The 20,714-nt window shown below is 44.0% G+C and overlaps 1 long non-coding RNA gene across 2 annotated transcripts in view; it reads right to left on the bottom strand.

The window, feature by feature from the left end:
* LOC110553182 (uncharacterized) overlaps positions 1-20,714 on the bottom strand; it is a 58,493-nt gene that overhangs the window by 19,751 nt on the left and 18,028 nt on the right. For both annotated transcript variants that reach the window (XR_009585105.1, XR_009585104.1), the window contains exon 3: positions 8,348-8,956. This is a non-coding gene — a long non-coding RNA (uncharacterized LOC110553182). The remainder of the gene's footprint in view (positions 1-8,347; positions 8,957-20,714) is intronic.

Here is a 20,714-nt window from a genome sequence, read left to right as displayed (position 1 = left end):
CCTTGGTTCACAGATGTAGAGTTCAGGGAACCAAACCCAAATCGCTGAGGTAGCATTCCCATCAGTCCACTCCATAATGTTCTTCAAAGGGGGAAACAAGTTTCGTGTGTGTGTGTGTGTGTGTGTGTGTGTGTGTGTGTGTGTGTGTGTTAGATAAATAATGCAGTAAAAATATTCTACACAGCAATAACAGCAATATAACCAAAAAGTACATATATATGCGCGTTACATAGAGTAGATAGATGAAAGGCATTTCTAAGTTTCCATTTTGCGTGCATCTGTCTGCTTCCACATTCATGGGGACCTTCTATACTAGGCAAAGCATAGAATCTATGTGTCCAGATACTGTCTGGTTCATACAACTGATCTGATGTTTCTTTATTCTATTTTTTTCTGTGTATCTGTTTTCTCATTCTTTGTGTGAACATATGATGACAGTGTATCAAAGGGAAGAAGAAGGGACAGCTTCAAAGCTGGCCTTCTTGGCCTGGGGTAAACTCTGAGCCCATTTCCCCTGCCCCTTCTCCCCGAGCTCCTGCACTCAGCAAAGCCCTTTTGAGGGAAACCCTCAGTCTTCTGCTGGTGCGCCATAGCCTCGGTTTCCGTCTCCATTATTCTCTGCTGATCTCGGTGTCTGTTCATTGCTCACAAGATGCTGCCTCCCCTCCTAGGCTCTAGGAGAGCTAGGGTTGGACAGCCGTGCAGGGCCCCCTGGTCTCACAGGGGCAACGGTGCTCCTTGGTTCACCCAGCAGGGGAGAGGCAGCAAAGGTGCTAAGTGGAATTTCTGCTCAGTGAGTTGATCCCGATGATAAATAAGTTCTTTTCTCCAAAGACCTAATATCTGTCTGCTCATTCCAATACACAAAATTGTTCATTTAAGAAAACCTCCATATTGACATGAAGTGGGTAGGGGCTTACTACTCAGTAACCCCATTTTGCAGACTGGAGAAGCAAGGTGTAGAGGGGAACTGGAGCTTGTAAGCATGGGCAGTGCAAGTGTCTTGTATCCCTGGACAGCATCCTACTTAGCAATCGTAGTCCCATGCTGAGCGAAGGACCAGAGCCCTTCTCTAGGTCCCCAGATCTGTATTGAATATAGGGAGCTCTGTGGCCACCTACCTTCTCTCTGAGCTTCTTGGGGACCAGTCCCAATATCAATCCTTCCCTCTTCTCTGTCCTCCTAGGACCTAGCAGAGCAAGAAAAGGGACCCCTGACATGTAGATCATCGGAATGCCTGCAACGTTTTCTCTACTGAAGGATCTCCCACTTGCCCAGTGAGGTTTCCAGGCCATCTTCTCTTCTGCCTCCAACTGTCAGAGCTCCCAGCCTCCAGGTAACCATGGTAATCACCAGCATTCACAACAGCAGTGACAGGAGCCTCAGCAGGCCCATTCTGACCTGCTCTGTGCAGATGGGGTACCTTCTTCCTGAAGCTTCTGTGGAGAGCGGTGGGTAGGCACACATCCAGCATCTATCCCTTCATACACCTGCTGCCTGTGTTCAGTAGCTGCTGAGTGAATCTGTCTCCCAGACTCAAGAGCCAGTGCAGGAAGGGGAGGGTGGGCCTTGAGCCTCCTGCTGTTAGAGTAGGGCTTGGCTCATAAGAGAGCTAGGATGTGTTCCAAGAACAGAGAGGGCATGTAGGTGGTAGCCAAGAACGAAGGGTTTTGCTCTGAACACCCACCATTTCCAGTCTTAGCCATGCTTCCAGAAGGAGCCAAGCACATAGGAGGCTAGTGCAACTGAGTGAGTGGGAGGCCTATCATGCCCAAGAGACAAGGCCGCGCACTAGCTATCCCATGTTCCCCTTACACAAAGCAGAGCACAGTGGAACACCATGGGTGCTTGCTCCACACCCGACTTCCGTGCCATCAGCAACACTGGCCGCCCTTTTCAGTTTCTTCAGCCTGTTCTCCAAGCCTTTTCCAAGTTCTCTCACACTGGCAGGACATCTACCAGTCTGGCCTCACTTTACCTCTTCTTCTCCCTTCCTAGTAGGCACTCCAGGCAGCCCAAACCCAAGGCCCACAAAATAGGGGTGGGAGTGCTCTGACAACCCCGCCAGAAACTAAGGATTTCCAAGCCCAGTTTATTCGGAGACATCTTTAAATGGAAAGCGCAAATGGGAAAGACGGAGTTCCTTAAGAACATTCCCTCCCCTGCTGCCAAAGCCCTGGTTTCTTGCTAGTCTGCTTAGCTGCCCCAGAGCCCAGTGCTGGTGCTCTAGAACGCCTCAATGCTCCCTCTAGCGGCGAATGCCTTGCACAGAGTCTGCAACAGCTCTCCCTGCCAGGACCGCACAAGGCTACTGTACCGTGCTAGCTCTACACCGAGAGACAGGCATTTGCAAAAACAGGCCCCTTCAGCTAGATCCCCTAGCCTGGGAGAAAGAGCCACTCTATTCCACCATGATCAGGCAAGACAGGAACGAGGAAGACTGCTCAGCCTGCCTCAAACTGTCCAGCAAATGCAAACACTTGAGCTGCCTCACCAAGCCAACTTGGTGAGTCTGCTTGCTTGCTTATTTGTTTGCTTTAACCGACACTAACTTCCCAGGATGTTCTCCTGGAAAAGTACCCAGATACTAGACTTCTGGCACCTCTAGGTGATCGCTGTGTGCCCCACCCTCAGCCCTGGAGAGGCTCATCTCTGCACCTCCATCACCCACAGAGCAGATGTCTGCTGAAGTCACCTAAGAATTCTTTTGGTGTATTTGCTTAGACTAAAGATGTTTCTGAACACAAATTCTACTCCTGCAGAACCTCCAGAATGCCCAGTTTGTGCCCGCTGAGCAACACCCTATTTCTACCCCTTACACACCTCTTTGCCACACTGCTGGCCACACACCAGCTCGGCTCTTGAAAGATAACCACCCCACCTGACTCATCTCTGGATCACGGGTTCCAAAATATTTAAACGTAAGATGAAAGTGAGGAGAGAGGGAAAGAGGAAGGGGTGATCAGTTACCCACATCTAATCAGAGTTGGCGTTTGACACAAAGCCCCCCTCGCTGCCTGTTCAGTCATGCTGTCATCTGAGAGCCAGCCTGCTCTCACTTTAATTCAATAAATTAATTAATTCAAACAGCTTTATTGAAATATAATTCACATACCATTAGAATTCACCCACCGAAAATATAACTCTGTAGTTTTTAGTATATGCAAAAAGTTGAGCATCCATCACCACCATCCATTTTAGAACATTTTCATTACTCCAAATAGAAATGCCACATCCATTAGCAGTCACTCCAAGTTCCTTCCAAACTCCACAGCTCAAGGCTACAAGTAATCTACTTTCTGTCTACTTCTGACTGGCATCCTACATGGCTAACTTCTTTTTCAGCACGTTTTGGGGTCCACTGATACTGTGATAGGTATCAGCATTTCATTTTTAATTGTGAAATGCTACTTGATTGTGTAAATGCTATATTATATACATATAATTCACGCATTCATTGGTTGATATGTGACTGGGTTACATCTACTTTGGGCTATATTGTCAGTGAGCCAAATGAATATATACAATGATGAATAATCGAAATGAGTATTTTTATGGTATTAAGAACACATGCTCTCCTTTCTCCCACCAAGAATAAGAGGCAGTCTACCATAAAAAATGATCATGATATGGTAAAATATAACAGCATTGCAGAACATCTGTATTTAATTTTGGATTTTCTGTATAAGGCAAAATGTAAAGTATTTTCAGATAACATCTATTTCAAACAGGAAAACCGTGTGCTAATTTTTGCATGACAATTGAGTCCATGTTTATGCTTAAACAGCGAGAAAAAAACAGAATAAGCATAAGAAATTTTAAGTGACAAACTTGCCCATTGTCACCACTGTGGGGCTGGAGCCACATCTAGAATTAGGGCAGCAAAGCTGTCTTGTGTTTCCCCTCAATCTTAGCACCTCTTCCCAAGTGTCACCATCACCTGCTTGTTTCAATTCATGAGCTCAAAACTGGTGACACTGAAGGAGACACATACAGCATTGACCTCGTGGTGGGTCTCATGGCCCAGGCAGGGAGCCAGGCCATGGGGAAATGGACAAGCATGTCTTTCCACAATGTGGAGTAATATACAAGGAAGCTGTACCTGGTCTATCACAGTGGACAGAGAAGAAACTCCCAGGGAGTGGCCGGGACAGACCTAAGAAAGATATATATTGCCAGGGAAAGAATGGTGCTCACTGCAGAGAAGGCCACATGCAGGCAAATGCAGTTCAAACAGATGGAAGCCATTGGAATTCTCCCATGGAGAATATAGTTTAGGGCTAAGGATGTTTGCCTGGCAGGCATGAGGCCCTGCAATCCAATCTCCGGCCTAGTAATGGGAGTTGGTGTAGTGTAGCCAAGAACAGGATGGAGCCACTGCAGAGGAAAAGTAGGAGGAAGGAAGCACAGGACAGAGTCCCAGAGATACTCAAGAGCCTTGCAGATCTGGACACAGAGTTCAGATATTATTCTAAGTGTAGCAGGAATTCATTGATGGGTTTTGACAAGGTGAGTGTTCTGGTCCAACTTCAGTTTTAAGAAGACTTCCATGTTGAGAATGAACCAGAGAGTGGATTCTGGAAGCAGAATCAACTGGACCGCCAGGTGTGTTGGCATACACCTGTAATCTCAGCACTTGGGAGGTGGAGGCAGGAGGAGGCCATCTTCAGCTACAATACAAAATTTGAGGCCCAACTGAGATGTATGAGAGGTCATCCCAATTAAAAAAAGAAAAAAAAAGAAAGAAATGAGAAAAGAAAAAAGTATTATTAGCAAAGGGATTGGCTGATGAGTGGGCTATCACGTCAAAGGCAATAGGGTAGAAAAAGGAGGAAAAGGTCCCAGTAGGCTTCTAGATCCTGGCCCATGGGAGCAGGACCCCCTGAGATGGAAAGATAGGAAGAAAGATGATTTGATGAAACATCCAGAGCTCTCTTAACAAAGACGGTTGCTGTAAGATCTTGTGCAGCAACCACTCAGAGACTCCAAGCATGTGGTTACATGCAGGAGACTAAAGAACCAAGAGGAAGCCCTCCTGGAGAGAAAACTTGAGGCAGGGGGAGTGGGTGGGGAGAGTAAGGACGAGGCAAACATTTTTTAGGCCTGAGTACAGATGAGATTTTTTTTTTTTTTTTTGAGGATAGATCACTGAAGTTCCTGAAGCTTTTTCTTCAGAGTATGTTCTATATTTTATCTTTTGGGTGCCAAAGCAATAAGTCACTTCCATGCATTTGATGGCGGGGATGGGGGCGGCTCATAGGTGATCCTGGCTGTTGGATGCCATGTAAATTTCACAGCAAGTGTTTCTTCAGCCAGTCATGAGTAACTTTCAATACAGGGCACATAAAACATTCACTTTCCCTAGCCAGATGATAGTAAAATGGGGACTTGGCAGCTGGCCTGACTCCAGACAGCATGTAGGCTAGTCCCCAACATGGTGGGGAGGGGGGAAATGTCCTATCACAGTTAGATGGCATTTCAACAGGTTACCACAGCAACAGGGAAGTTATCACAACACAACCATAGCTAACCAGTGTGAGGATCAGGAGGACACATTTGAGACAGTGAGGAAACAAGAGACTAAAATTCCACGCGTCCATACTCCATCATGAAAGAGAAAATGGGTCCAGCCAGATCTGACCACAGGCTCATCACCACCACCATCTCTGTCATCATCATTGTCATTATTAATCTTGTGACAGAAGAGATGTGCTGCATTTTTTTACATTCTTTGGGGAAACCCCAAGTCCTTATTTTCCAAAGGAATCATTTCCCCTGGCTCCTGAAGAAAGATGGTATACTGTTATATTTCTGAGACACAGTCACAGTCCTTTCATTATTTTCCCAGAAAATCTGGGTGAAAAGATCTCTCAAGAATCTCAGTCCAGAGATAAAACAACTGTACCTTTACTGTCTACAAGCAGGATGACCTAGCCCCCTCTCAGCCACAGGGTCCCTGCATGGGAGGGAGTAAGCACATGCTGAGCTGGGGGGAAAAAATATAAGAATTAGCTGGGTCACGTTTCAATCCGGCTTTGTCCAATCAGTTCTTGAATGATGAGGGTGATTCAGATATAAACGAACTAGTGTCAGCTGGGTTTTAGTTTATGGAGGGAAAAAAGACGTCATCCATCACCCAGTTGTCAGTTATTGATCACCACGATGGACCGAGACCCAAAGGTGGATGACACAGGAATGGGGAAGAGAGAAATGTGATGGCCTACTCACCAGGAAATCAAAGAACACTAGAGGTGAAGGCATGGCCCAGGTCCTGGGAAGAGCCAGCAGTGGAGCCCAGTCCATGCACTGAAGCTTCAGCCCTTCTGCATCCAGAATGGTAGCTTACTGGGGGGACAGAGATTACATCTTCCAAAACAGCCCTGAGCAGAGAACAGCTGGATTTAAGAGGCACCTTTAAGATGCACTCAGAAAATCGTAGGCGGCTCCCCACCAGAAGGCGAGAGGTTAGAACACAGTTCCACAGCCCTTTAGCTCCACAGCTGGAAGGTGAGGCTGGGTTTGGGGAAGCATGGGTAGACACAGAAGGGAAGGGTAGCCCAGAAGGCCAAGTGACAAGGAGTTACAAAAACCATCTGCATTCACACGGGGTCTAATTGCTGATTTCATTCTGTGGTTTACTATGCACATGTGTGCACACACACACACCAGGAGCTCCACAGTGGCCACAATGGGCCCTGTTCTAACTCCTTGTTCTCTGTCCAAACCCAGGAGGGCAACCATTGCTGGTCTGAACAGAGACACCGTTTCTGTCAAAAGGCATGTCATGGCCTTCTTATGCTAAGCTTTGCAATTACAGGCACCAGGGATGGGGCAAATAGGTTGACAGATTCATGTTTCTATCCCAAGGTAAAACACAAACCCCTCCGCCAGCCCTGCATCCAAATGCCCTGTGAAAACAGATTCTTATAGAGCTAATGCTTTTATACCACACACTATTCAGATTCATTTTTAAAGACCATAAAAATTTCACAGGTTACAGGGCACAGGCCACCCCCAAGGCAGTTTATTTACTGAAAGCTTGACCCAGAATGAGCAAAACTTGTTATTTTGTTTTAAAACATACACACACACATACACACACACACACACACACACACACACACACACATACACACACACACTTTTACAATGTTCTTGTTTGGGTGTATGCAAAGAGACATCAAAACTTAAGACAGTAAATGTAAAACCTTCTACATATGTCAAAATTCTATCCAGCATACTCACAAGCACAACTTTAGACAGACGTAATGTAATTTCTACATTAAGTGGGCTAGGCCCACAAAGAAACTGGGGCTGGAAGGGCAGTCTGTGGCCTTGGTTTATCCATAACATTTGTCTGGAAGGCCTTCTGTGAACATGTGAAAAGGGGGATGTCTCAGCCAGCCAGGACTGGGGTTCTATGAAACACCCTCAAAGGTGACCAAATGACCATGGCCAAGGGACCCTCCATCCATGCTGTCACTGATACCACAAAATACCATGGAATTTGGGAAATGACATAGGGAACAAAAGGGAATTACATTTTGGAAATTAAATTTCACTAAACCAGTTTCTGGTTTTCTTTTTTCTTTTTTTTTTTTTCTCTCTACTCTGTATCCCTTCTGCTAGTCTAGATTGAAAAGTTTGTTGCCTAATGAAAGTAGAGGGAGGCATGGAAGGTCACAGACACACAAGCAGAATGTGGCATAAATGCACCCCCAGTGAACTGAAAAACGAAAGTGAGTGCCCTTGCCATGATAGCAGAACCAGGAGAAGAAGAAAAGCAAAGAATTCCCGGGTCCTTCTGGCATGTGGAACCTCTAGGGTAGTGTGAACTTGACAGTCAGCCTGACAGCTTCACCAGTAAATCCCAGCAAACAGCAGGGGAGCTCCTGAACTTCCGGTCACAGCCTAGGAAAATCAGATGGTCCTCAGAAAAACAGGTGGCCACCATGGTAGAGAAGTGGCTAGGGGAGTTTTCTAAGCGGCCAAAAACACCGCCTCTTCATCGTCTCCTATGTTCAGTACTAGGTAGGAACAGAGAAGTTATCTGACACCAAGGGACTTGAGATCATTCCCCAGGCTCATCTTCGGTCAAGAAAATAGGCCACAAGTTTTCCATCAGCTGTGGCCAAAACAATACAACAAAAGAGGTGGACGCAGATGCCCGGACAAGTATGGACAGCACAGTAAGTGGAGTAAATGACCTTGAAAAAGAGGGATGTGGACATGTCTTCAGCCCCGACATCTTTTCAGGAAAGGCAAGCAGAGGAGGTGGGGAAAAGCAGGAGGCTGCTTGAGGAGGCAGGCACAGACCAAAGTGGGGTGTGAATTGTCACTGACTTACCCTTTCTCTGGGGAGTTCTGAATGAGAAGAAATCTGGTTAGTTGGTCTGGGTGGTGACTATGGTAGGCATTGTGGGCATCTTGTGTATCACGGGCATTTTTCCTACTGTCCCAAGAAAGAAAGATCAAACCAGTTCTGGAAAATGTCCTAAAGCTTCATTTTCTTGCATGCATCAGTATTTCACTTGAATTTCAGCCCTTCCACTACCTACAATAGTCTAGAGTTTCTATTATAGAAGGGTACACACCACCACAGGAGATTCAGGATTGTGCCAACTGGCAAAGTCCCTTTGGTGACAGCAGCTTTGTTGCAGTGCAAGTTCAGCTTTGTTGAAAGAGAACTCGAGCATCCGGCATGGGCACAGGACAGGACCCAGTCTTCAGCAGAACGTGGTGCGAAGTCCAGCCAAGCATTCAGCACAATGAGTAATGAAGACCCAGGCTGGGAAATCAGCATAGACAACCCAAATGACAGTTGGAGAAACATGCTGTGGGTTCCAAGCGAAGGACAGCTGGAGGGGAGGCATTGTCCTCCACTGCATATCCTCATGCAGAGTGACTTAAGTACCTGCTTCTGATACTGCACCACCCACCGTGCAGGGCTTGACTCCTATAGAAACAAAGAGAGATAGCTCAGTACCAGAAGAAGCCAGTCCTTCCATCTCCCACAGCACACGATGAGGAGAGATAACAGATTCAAAAGCACAGTACAAGCAGCAAACACTGCAAAGTACCGTACAAAAGCCAGCATAATTATTAATATTAGCAGTGGGTTTTTTTCCAAGACACAGAGATGCCAGCATGCATGTGTTGATGAGACCATAAAACGTTTTTCTGCCTGGGCCCTCTGCTTCTTTCACTCTCTATTCCTTTGACCTGTGAAGTCTTCAGTGAGCTATTCCAATGTGGATCCTTTTTGATAGCAGATGAAGAGCCACCTGTCTTAGGGACAAGACCACAGGAGGCCTTTGATCCAGACAGTTGGAACTAAATAGAACACTCCTGGGATAATATGGGAAAGCCTGGGCAAGTAGCATGATAACCTCAGCAAACACTGCCTGTGGCTACCCCATCACCATGAGGATGAACCTTATCTCTGCAGTTTACTGAGGATAGTACCTCTCAACCCACGAGTATGCATGCCAGGCCTTCAGGTACATACACACAACACAGATATCACAAGGGTGATACAGGGCTAAGGAACATGGGTAACAGCTCTGGTTCTTAACTGCCAGAAATTAACATGCGATCTCAGATAAGTCCCCTCCATTCTTTGGACTTCAGTGTCTTTACCCGTAAACTTAAGAAAGGTGAGCAAAAGAACTGTTCCGGTGTGAACCTATATCCTAGGATCTCATCTATGCCCCTCATCTCCTGGGTAATGCAAACAAAACAAAAGCCAGCAAAATAATCTCAACAATTCAGAAAAAAAAAAAAAAAAAGAGCAGCTCTCCTCTTAATGAGATTCCAATGAGGTTAAAGCTGGCTTTTATTAGATTCTGCAATTGTTTAATGCTATTAGAATATTGTTTGCAGAATGATTAAAATTATGAATAAAATGTAAATAAATGATTCATTGAAATCCGAATCCAAAGAGGCGAGAAAGCCACTGAGGACCTGGAGTGCAGTCTATTAGGGAAGGCAAGAGGATGGTGGGTCCAGAGCATGCAGGGCTGGCTCATGAAACTCACCCGCAGCCTCAGGAAGGGACACAAAGAGCAGGAGGGAGATTTGGGCCCCTTCCGAGATTTTTTCAGAACTTACAACACAATGCTAAATCACATTTGGCATATTTTGAGCCTTTGATGATTAGAAATCGTCAAAGCTGCTAATATTGTGCACACACATACCTCTGAGACTCTTTGGATATTTTGGTCTCAAGATATGGAAGAATTAACTAAGCCCTTGACTTCAGTTGCTACCTAGAGTCACACAAGAAGCCGTCATCTAAGGTCCACAATGTGATGGGTGCTGAATAGAGGTTGACAAGGAGGAAGAGGAAGAGGGAGCAGGGAAGAGGCAGTGATTGGAGTGACCAAAATAAAATAAAAATGAAATTTAAAAAGGAACAAGAAGATCTAGCCCAGCCCAGAATAGGAGCAAATGGTCTTTCTTGGAGGAAGTGACAGTTTGACCAAGCAGAGTAGAAAGAATCCTCCCACTTCCACTCTACACAGGCCAGGGCGGCCATTAACTGGCTGCCCAGAAAGCCCTCCAGTGATACAGCTTTAATTTGGTCACTCTGTGGCCTCCTCGCAACCTTCTATATTCAAGATTTGGGCTCCAGCCCTTCTTGCTTTGTTTCCAGTTTCACTTAGTGCCCACCTGTCTCATTGCAGGGATCCACCCCTGGGAGCTGCTTTTAAAAATAAACTTTCGATATTAGTTTGTTTCCTGGGCATTTGTCCCTTTATCTACTAGCAACTCCTTTCATTATACATGAGTCTATGAAGCAGGTAACATCATCTTCACTGAGTCTGGGCATATCAGGAGTCATGTGAGCTGGATTAACTGAGTGCCCCTCTATGAAAGAGAAAACTGAGGTCCCTATACATAGTATTATGTATGTACAGCATTCCTTGCACCGACTGACTTAGCTAACTCTGTGAGTCCCCTAACTCCATCTGTTTCAACACACCTTAGTCTAAGAATCTGAGCCTGTCTTGCCCACAAAGCTGTGAGCTCTACTAGGGATATAGCTTGTCCACAGCTATATCCTTAGCACAGTGCTCAGCTAGAGTAGTCATCCTTGTCTCAATAAACATTTGTTGGATGAAGGAATAATACTGTTTATCTCAGGAGGTGATAAAGAAAATGGAGGAAAATGTGTTTCGGGATGCTTATATTACATATGGATGAAAGTAAAAGATGTAGTAAAAACACTGTTTAGCTACTAAGCCAATCAGAATCTAAACAAGAAAGCATCAGTCCTCTGAGTGCTCAAACAGATCATGCTGAACAGTGCTGATGGCTATTACTCAAGATGAAGAAGTTGGGGGAAGAACAGAGGCCCCAGACGGCCTGTCGATGAGCAGAGTCCCAGTCTATTGGCATCTTCAGGCTGGAGGACCAAGAAAAGCCATGGGGTTGCTTGAGCCGGGATTCAGATCACCCAGTAATGCTTAGAATGTTACTAGTCCATGTTGCAAGAGACAGGGGCATGGACATTGCAGCTTTTGCTGAGGACTGAGTTCAAGGGAATGGGGAAGGAGGAAGATACACTGACTTCCCATTGCTTCTTGGCCCCCATCTCTTTCCATCACTCCTTAGCTAAATCCAGCCAAGAACCACTAACAGTCAGCACTGATCTTCCAACTTCCTGCAATGTGGAACTGAGAAGGGGGAAAGAATGAACATCTCCAAAGCAGCACCAAGGATGACTCTGAATCCAAGACTTGAACTCTGGTCAGTATTTGGGGGTGAGGGGGAGCTTCTTATAACACAATATATAAGAGACATCAAGGGGAAGAGTCTTTGAACCAACTTGGAAGTAGACACTTCTAGATATAAAGTTCCCATCCGAACTGGTTGAATGATGAAGGTTGGGGACCAGATGCTGCAGGAGGTGTTTGTCGACATTGTCACAGGAGTTCCTGTGAGACCCTCTGCCATGTCATGTATCCCCTTTCTCCACTGCTAACAGACTCCAATGTCACAAGGCTGGCCAATTTAAGGGAATAAGTTCTGTGGCCCTAAGAATCATTAAAGTGTCCTGTTGTTTCACCAAGCTTCTTCTACACAAATAATAAAATATAGATTAATCAACAGAGCCGGAGGGACCCCAGGAGTATGCCTCATTATTCCACTTCAACTCCATCACCTCTATTTCCAGCAAAGATACCGACAGTCAGGGACCACAAAGAGCTTGACTGTGATCAAGAAGAAGCAGAACACTGAGTCAACATTCCAAGAGGAGGAAGGAGACTATGTGTGTACTTTGTGTGTTTGTGTGTGTGCACATGTTTCAAACTAAATGCTTGATGGTACTATAAAGAAAAAGATTGCAGACTCCACAGAGAGTTGTAGAAAAGGTGTTAGAGGAAACTGAGTGATTTGGTGAGGAGCAATCATACCTGGCACATCAATCTCGATAAAAAATAAAATAAAATAAAAGTACTTGCAAACCCCATTCAGCAGTGCTTACCAAGATGTTTTGATGGCACCGAAAATACCAGAAGACCTTGCCAGCCCCCTACTGGGGATGCCTCCCATAGATTCAGGAGATACAGCTGAATGGGTAATGGCCTCAGGACATGTCCTGAAAACCACTTTAAAAAATAAATCTCTGGAGACTTTGCTTTCTGTCTATGACAGAGGAGCTGTGTCAGGTTAACTGTCCTGCAGAGAACAACTATAAAAGCTAAATATATTGCAGAAAACAGCTGTTAGGAGTCATCAGAGAGCCATAAAAGCAAGCAGGACTTTAGGGACCAAGATACTAAAGAGAAGGAAAGCACAATGAGAGAGCCTTCCATTTCCTTCACAGCTTCCCCTTCAGTTCCAAATGGGTGTCATGAGACTGAGGGAAAATGTTGGGCTAGAACCTCAGCAGCCACGCCAACCTGAGCAGACCAAACCTAGAGCTCAAAGCCACTAAGAGGACCCTGACTCTGGAGAAAGAGACCATGCAACTGCCTTCGATTTCCTCTCAAAGAATCTTCTGACTCCTGAACATGGCATATGAAAGAAGGAAGCCAGGAAAGCCATCAGCAAGAAGCTTCTGGAAGGTTGGGAAGGCAGGATTAGAAGTACTCTCACATTGATGGGACGAAAGCTGAGAACACACCAGGACAGACACTGGTGAGTGACCGAGACTCATAGTGGAGACAGCAGAAGGGTTGTGTGCCAAAGGAAGAGACAAGCCAAAGGAAGAGCAGCCCAGGCCCACACAGCCCAAAGTCCAGTCTCAAAATCTCCATTCTTGATGATCAAGGTGGTCTATCGATTCTTTACCTCCTGCTAGGAAAAAGGAAAGAGGAGAAAAAAAGCCCTCTGTGAAGGAAGGCAGCATCCAGAGGCTCAACACTTTTTTCATTCACAATGCTTAATTTTCGGTAAGGCATTACCCAGCATGCCAGGAGACATAAAGCCAAAGTGTGTTTAAAAAAAAAAAAAACACTAGAAAGAGACATATAGTTGTACTGTCAAATGCTTTGCATGTCTATGATTGGTAAACAGTTTAATTTGTTAATATTGATAAATATTTTCATGCAAACAAAATGAAAAGATGGAGAAGAGAAATATGAGTTCTGAAGCTGAGGAAAAAAAAATAACTAGCTAAGGATTCAGTAAATGTGTTTAACAGCAGAAGTCGGGCTTCTAAACCGGAAATTAGATCAGTAGAAAAACAGCTAGATGGAAGGAGAAGATAAAAGAGGAAATCTGCACGTACAGAAATGGAGAGAGGGAGAAAGGGAATGGGGGACAAAGAAGGTGAGGGATGAAGGGGGAAAGAGGAGAAGAGGGAGAGAACGGGAGGGGCAGGGAGGGAGAGAGAGAGAGAAGTGATCGATAGATAGATAAGACTCCAGCAGGATAGAGGTAATGGTGCAGTCACAGTACTTAAAGAAAGGCCAAGAATGGCATCAATCTACAAGTTCAAGGAGCTCTAAGAAAACCCAAACACATACAAAGAGGGCTTTCCAGAGACTCACGGCGTAGCGTGTGCCACCCCCAAGAATAAAGACAAAGGAACGTCTACGTGCGTGGGGGAGGGGTCCTGGGAGTAGCAGTGGTCCTAGTCAACACAGGCAACAGGGCAGGGGGAAGGAAGACTTTTATAGCCAGTGAAAATACCCTCAATAGAGCACAGCTGGGCACAGTGACGCACCCCTTTGACCCCAGTCCTCACCAGCAGTGGCAGGCAGATCTCTGGCAGTTCAGGCTGGCTTGGTCTACAAAGCCAGTTCTAGGCAACCTACTCCACCACCACCAAGGTTACTTTTTTTTTAATTGTTTTCAAGGAAATAAAGGCAGAGAAATGTGTTATCAACATTTTACACACTCGGGGAAGAAGGCAAGAAAATAGAAAGCAGGCTTTGGAGGAAGAAAACATTTGGCAGAAACAAGAGCAGCTATAGGAGAGGATAATGAGGGTGGATAGACTATCAAAATGCATGAAATGCATCTAGGAACTAAAGAATAATTTTTAAACGGTACTTTTATTTTATTTTATTTTTTAAAAAGAAATCCTAAAAAAGTTATTCAGGAAAAAAAAAATTATCCCAATTTGAATAGTGAAGCAGAGAGCAGCAGTGAGAGCCAAAATAGTAAACTTGAGAATGAGGGTAATTGAGTATAGACTATTTAAAACAGCAATGTCTTGGAGTATCTTAAATACGTAAAGAAGTAACGCACATGACCAAAATAGCATAACAGGAGAGTTAGGAAACGGGATTAAAGTTTGCAAGGCCCATGTATTGTTTAAGAAGCATGCAATTATTAATTGAAGGATGAATTCTGTTGAGACATATGGTGAATCTCCAGCAGAGGACGGCAGACTAACAGCAAGGCCTATAGTCTACTTGTCCAACCTGGATGCTAAGAAACACTTCTACATTTAAAAAAAAAAAATGAAGGACAGGAGGGAGGGAGGAAGGAAGGAAGAAAGAGAAAGAAAGAAAGAAAGAAAGAAAGAAAGAAAGAAAGAAAGAAAGAAAGAAAGAAAGAAAGAAAGAAAGAAGGAAGGAAGGAAGGAAAGAAAGAAAGAAAGAAAAATTAGTGGAAAAAGGGGGTAGAAGGCAGAGGTGGAAATGGGAAAGGAGGACGAAAGCAACCAAGGTTTGCCTGTGGTCATCAAAGCTTAAAAATATAAAATAAGGAGATAGAGTGAACTCCAAAAACATCTGGAATTTATTTGATTTGACTACACTCAGCATCCAACATACATAGATTGTCAGACTACAAAACAAACAAACAAACAAAGAACCCCAGCTACATATTATTTCAAACACGGGGTCTAAAAAAACGTTAAGCGGAAAGATATAAAACTATATGCCATGAAGACACTAACCCAGAGAAAGCTGGCTTAGCTCTGCCGCTATCAGACAAAACAAGACTGTGAAGTAAAAAGGCAAAAAAAAAAAAAAAAAAAAAAAAAAAAAAGGCAAAAAGTATTCCCGTAGATAAAGAGGAAGCGCTCACAGTGACTAAAAGCCAATTCAGCAGGGAGATTGGATCATCTGAAGCCTGTGCGTATCTAAGACATGCAAAGCAAAGGAAAGGCAAATCAATTATCATAGGTGAAGATTTCCAACACATCCTTCAGTGACTGATAGAAAAACTTACAGACAATAAGTCCAGAAAGATAAAGACTTGAATGACACGATAAACAAACTTGACCTCAATGACACTTGTAACGGTACGCTCAACAACAATAGGGCTGCATTCTTTTCAAGTGTGTGTGGAACATCCCACAAAGGAAATTTCAAAGCAAATTTCAAAGGCCTGAACTCAAAGTATGTCCTCTGACAAGAAAGAAAATACACTAGAAATCAATAGGAAATACTTTTAAAGGCCCCCAAATGCTTGAAAATGACTAAGTACTTCCAAGTAATCTATGTTTCAAATTTAGTTAATTAATTAATTTTTTAATTAAAAAACAGAAACGTCAATTGAAGTCAGAAATACATTCCAGATTGAATAATAATGAAAAAAAAAAAAAAAAAAAAACACCAGCATTTGGGGGTTTGAAGAGATGACTCAGTGTTTGTAGTACCTAAGGCTGGGAAGACATTACCCAGTCTCTAATCTCAGCCCGGAAGGGTGGAGGCAGGAGGAGCCCAGGGGCTTATTGGCCAGCCCGACTAGCTAGTGAGTAAGTTCCAAGTTCAGTGAGAGAATGTATCAAAACTAATAAAAAGACACCCAACATCTACCTCTTACCTCCACGCATGTGTGTTTGGCAAGTAGCAAAAAGAACCCACAGGTTAAAACTGACACCCTTAAGCCAGGTGTGGAGGCCAACGCGTGGGATCCCACACTTAGCTGAAGAAGGTGAATTTGTTGCCAACCTGGGCTACACAGGGAACTCCAGACAAGCCTGGGCCACCATGTGAGACCCCATCTCAAAGCAAACAAGCAAACAAACACAGAACTAGGCTCCCAAACATATACTGGGAGGAAGAGGGAAGAATAACAGAAAAGCAAGGAGCTGGAAAAGAGCAGCAAATTTAAGGGCAAAAAAGAATTGAATGGAAATAAAGTAATAAATACATAAACAGAAAAGGAACTAGAAAAACAACATAAAACAAAAAAAGTCATCATAGTCAAAACTTGGTTCTTTAAAAACCATTAAAAGTTACAAATTCCTAGAAACACTTAGAAAAGAGATTAGGGAAACTATTTACAAAAATAACGGAAGAACCATTGTCCCTAGAAACATAGATAGTAAACAGTTAATAGCATTAAGAACAGCTTTCTGCCGATAACAGAGCGTGCAATTTAGGCAAAATGGACATTTCTGATATGTTGAGGTTTAAAGTTCAACGGCCTCTTAGGCTCGCGAGTTGGAACACTAGCCCCAAGCTGGGGACACTGCTTTGGAAGACTGGAAAACCTTTAGAAGACGGAGACTATTTGGAAGAAGTGAGTGACTAGGGACGGCTCTTGAGATTTTACAGTCCAGGCCCACTTTCCATGTGCTCTAGTTCCCCTGCAGGCACTACAGGGCCAGCTACTTCGTGTGATCTGCCGCTGTGCCTTTCCCGCCATGGTGGGCTATATCCCGTCTTAAACTGTGAGTCAAAATGAACCCTGCCTCCTCCCTTCAGGAGCTCCTTGTCAGCTATTTGGTCACAACAAGGAAAATAACTCATACAATTGTCCATGTGGGTTCACTGACTGTGTAATGCTATGTTGAAGAGGCCACCAAACAGGTACAAGGCTGCAGACTGCCCAAATGGCTAGAAAGAGAAGGAAGGTATGCTTCTACAACGGGATACCACACATGATAATGTAAAAACTAAGCTACTACCAGCCTGGTGAAACACTCTTGAAATTCTAGCACCCAGGAAGCAGAGGCAGAAGGATTATGTCAAGTTCAAGTCCTAACAGGTGAGTTCCAGGACAGCCAGGACTATACAAATCCTGTCTCAAACTACACAAAGAACAATTGTTCTGGGGCTAGTATCATGAGTTCCCCAGACACTGAGATTAAATAAAAACAGTCAGATACAAAATGCCTACTGTGTGATTCTAGTTTTATACAGCAAAAAGAATGATCAGCTTTGATAGAAAACAGATGTTGGTGACCTTGTGGAGGTGATGAATTGGCAGGACATCAGAGATGTCTTGGCTTATATTTGTTCCCTACCTTGATGTGAGTTTGTTCCCAGTGCAAAAACACATTAGGCATGGGCTGGAGAGATGGCCCAGAGGTTCAGAGCACTGGCTGCTCTTCCAAAGGTCCTGAGGTCAATTCCCAGCAACCACATGGTGGCTCACAACCATCTATAATGACATCTGGTGCCCTCTTCTAGCATGCAGGTTACATGCAGGCAGAATACTGTATACACAGTAAACAAATAAATAAATCAATAAATCTTTTTTTAAAAAACAACTTTTAACAAATGCATTAAGCTGTCTCTTTAAGGTAGTAAAATAAACCCTTTTGACTGTACGATACGTTCAATATTTTATTTAAAAATAATTAAGTCCATGACACACGTTTAGTTTGGGGTACCAGTCTCTGTCTCATTAAAGTAGACAGTAGAACAATGTCCACCCCTCCATGTCCTCACAGACAAGAGTCCAGGACATTGGAAGGGTTTCCAACATAAAACCATGCATTTCGTTTGTGTTTTGTTCAGTTTTGTTTCTCAACTTTGATAGGAAAACCAATTCTATTTCACCTGGGGAGAGGTTTCATATTTCAGGAGCCCACGGTCTAACAACAACAGAACAAGCTGAGGAGGGACACAGGGAGGAGTAGCACGCTCAGCAAGAAAGTTCTTCTGAACCTTCTCTCTCCCTCCCTCCCTCTCTGTCTGTCCTCCCCTCCATCCATCCATCCCTCCCTCCCTCTCTCCCACTAGGGTCTGAATCCAGAACTTTATGTATACCATACCAGTGCTCTACCACTGAGATACATTCCAAGCCCTTGTTTTTCTTTTCAGTTTGAAGTAGGGTCTCCCTAGGTTGTTCAGGCTGACCTTGAACCTGTTCTGTAGCCCAAACAAGCCTTGTACTTCTGATCCTCCCGCCTCAACCTTTTGAATAGCTAAGATTACAACTGTACCACTAAGCCCAGCTGACTGTTGGGTTTCCAAAAAGGACTGTGCACAGTAGAACCCACCGAGTACCCACAATTCAATGTTCTCCTGACTCCTGAGGGCCTGGCATTGTTCATGCTGTCAGTGGCCACTTTCACAAAGGCTCAAAATTGGGGTGCTTCTCATCAAACAAGCTCTGCACCCATGTGGTGACTTCTGGAGAAGAGGAAAATCTGACAGGAAATAAATAAATTAAATTAAAAGGGGAAAAAAGGTAAAGCTGTTTTTACCATGGTAACGAAGATTTTCCTAGACCTACATCTCCTTCATTGACTGGAGTGGTTTTGTGGGTGTAAGTGATTTTTGAAGAGTAAATTAAAAAGACTTCTTCTATGTCCCAATAGGCAACAACATAGCACTGGCTAATGGCACTTTCCATCTCTAAAATAATTACTTTTGTAATAATCTGTTTATTAATGAAGTGATCCACAAAATAGATAATGATTTCTTAAGATTTTAAGCACACAGATTCTTCTCCCTTCTGCTTCATTTCATTCCCCCCCCCCCAAAAAAGCCTACCATCGAGTAACTACTCAAAACACACTCACAGATTTTCCTAGGTACCACCATTTTCAGTAATGTGTGCTCAAGTACACCCAGTGAGCCCACATCCACAGTGTTGTGCCCTTAAATTATTCTCTCTGATAATTGAAATGTTCTGAAAGTGGATGTGAGGGATGCTGCACATTTCTATAAATTTACTAAAATTCATTACACTTCCTACTTAAAATGGATGGATTTTATGGTATATAAATTATAACTTAAGAAGGTATTTTGTAAAGAAAATCAATTGTATATCTTTAGAAGTTATCTTATGTTTCTCCATCTTATCACAGACACGCTGACTGTCAAAATGAGATCCTTCCAGGGAATGATGGTGATCAGGAAAAAGCTGGTTAGACCTACACAGAGGAAGAGTAAAGGGTCCTGGAGGGGAGAAAGCATTGCTATTACTATTTTGCTAAGTGGACATAGTACCAAACTGCCTCCTAAATGCCTATTCTTATACCCATGGATGTAACTTTCACCCATCATCAGAGAAGCTTCTTAAGGCAGATGGCAGTTAGCACAGAAACTCACAACTAGTCAAAGCACAGAGAATTAACAACTGTTGGGTGCTCAGCCCTACATGGACTATATCATACTCAGTCCTTGCTCAAGGCTCAGAGAACATTGTAGAAGAAGGATCATAGATGAAAAGAGCTTGAGGCCCAATACCAGGCCTAATGCTGTCTGGCAGGAACGACAGGACTGTTGCATTCATAAAGTCACAGTAGATCTGCCTGAGATCAAGCTGGTCAACACTCTAGTTCAGGGGAGTGGCTCACTAACCTTGAAAAGAAAGAGTCATTTTCTGAGGGTGTGTCTGTCTCATGGTAGGTTTCCCATATTCCAGTAACTGGCCCTAGACCTGTGCACATAAGACAGGCACTCACTGGACTCAGTCGGTTTCAGAAAGAGAGATAGAGGCAAGGCAGAAGAAGAAGAAGAAGAAGAAGAAGAAGAAGAAGAAGAAGAAGAAGAAGAAGAAGAAGAAGAAGAAGAAGAAGAAGAAGAAGAAGAAAAAGAAGAAGAAGAAGAGAAGGGGAGGAGGAGGAGGAGGAAGAGGAGAAGGAGGAGGAGGAGGAAGAGGTGAAAGAAGGAAGAAAGAAAAGGTTTAAGGTGGTCCAGGGGTTAGAGGGATGGTTCAATGAGAAATAGCTACCATCTAAATACATTTCATACATGTGTATGTTGTGGGGGTGGGGCAGTCCAACTGGATATACATCAATGAACACATCAGGAGAGTGTGAATCTGAAGAAATGGAGTCCCCTTGCTAGATGAGTTCTAAAAGTGGCACCACTGGGTTAAGGTGTAGCTCAGTGGCAGAACATTTGCCTAGCATGTGTGAGGCCCTAGGTTCAAGCTGCACTAGTACGTGTGTGGCAGGAGGGTGCATGTATGCATGCCTGTCTGTATTTGTTCCTATTGTAGCCTTAATACCCCAGTGCTGTCATAAAAATAGAGGCTTCATGCTCCCGGATACAGCTCTCCTTCACTTGTTCCTTATTACTCTTGCTACATCCTTTATATTCACTGAAAGGCCCCTGTTCAGT

This window comes from Meriones unguiculatus, chromosome 1, assembly GCF_030254825.1.
Source record: "Meriones unguiculatus strain TT.TT164.6M chromosome 1, Bangor_MerUng_6.1, whole genome shotgun sequence".
NCBI lineage: Eukaryota > Metazoa > Chordata > Mammalia > Rodentia > Muridae > Meriones > Meriones unguiculatus.
The sequence above is the reverse complement of the archived record's forward strand: the minus strand, read 5'-3'. Positions and strand labels throughout refer to the sequence as shown.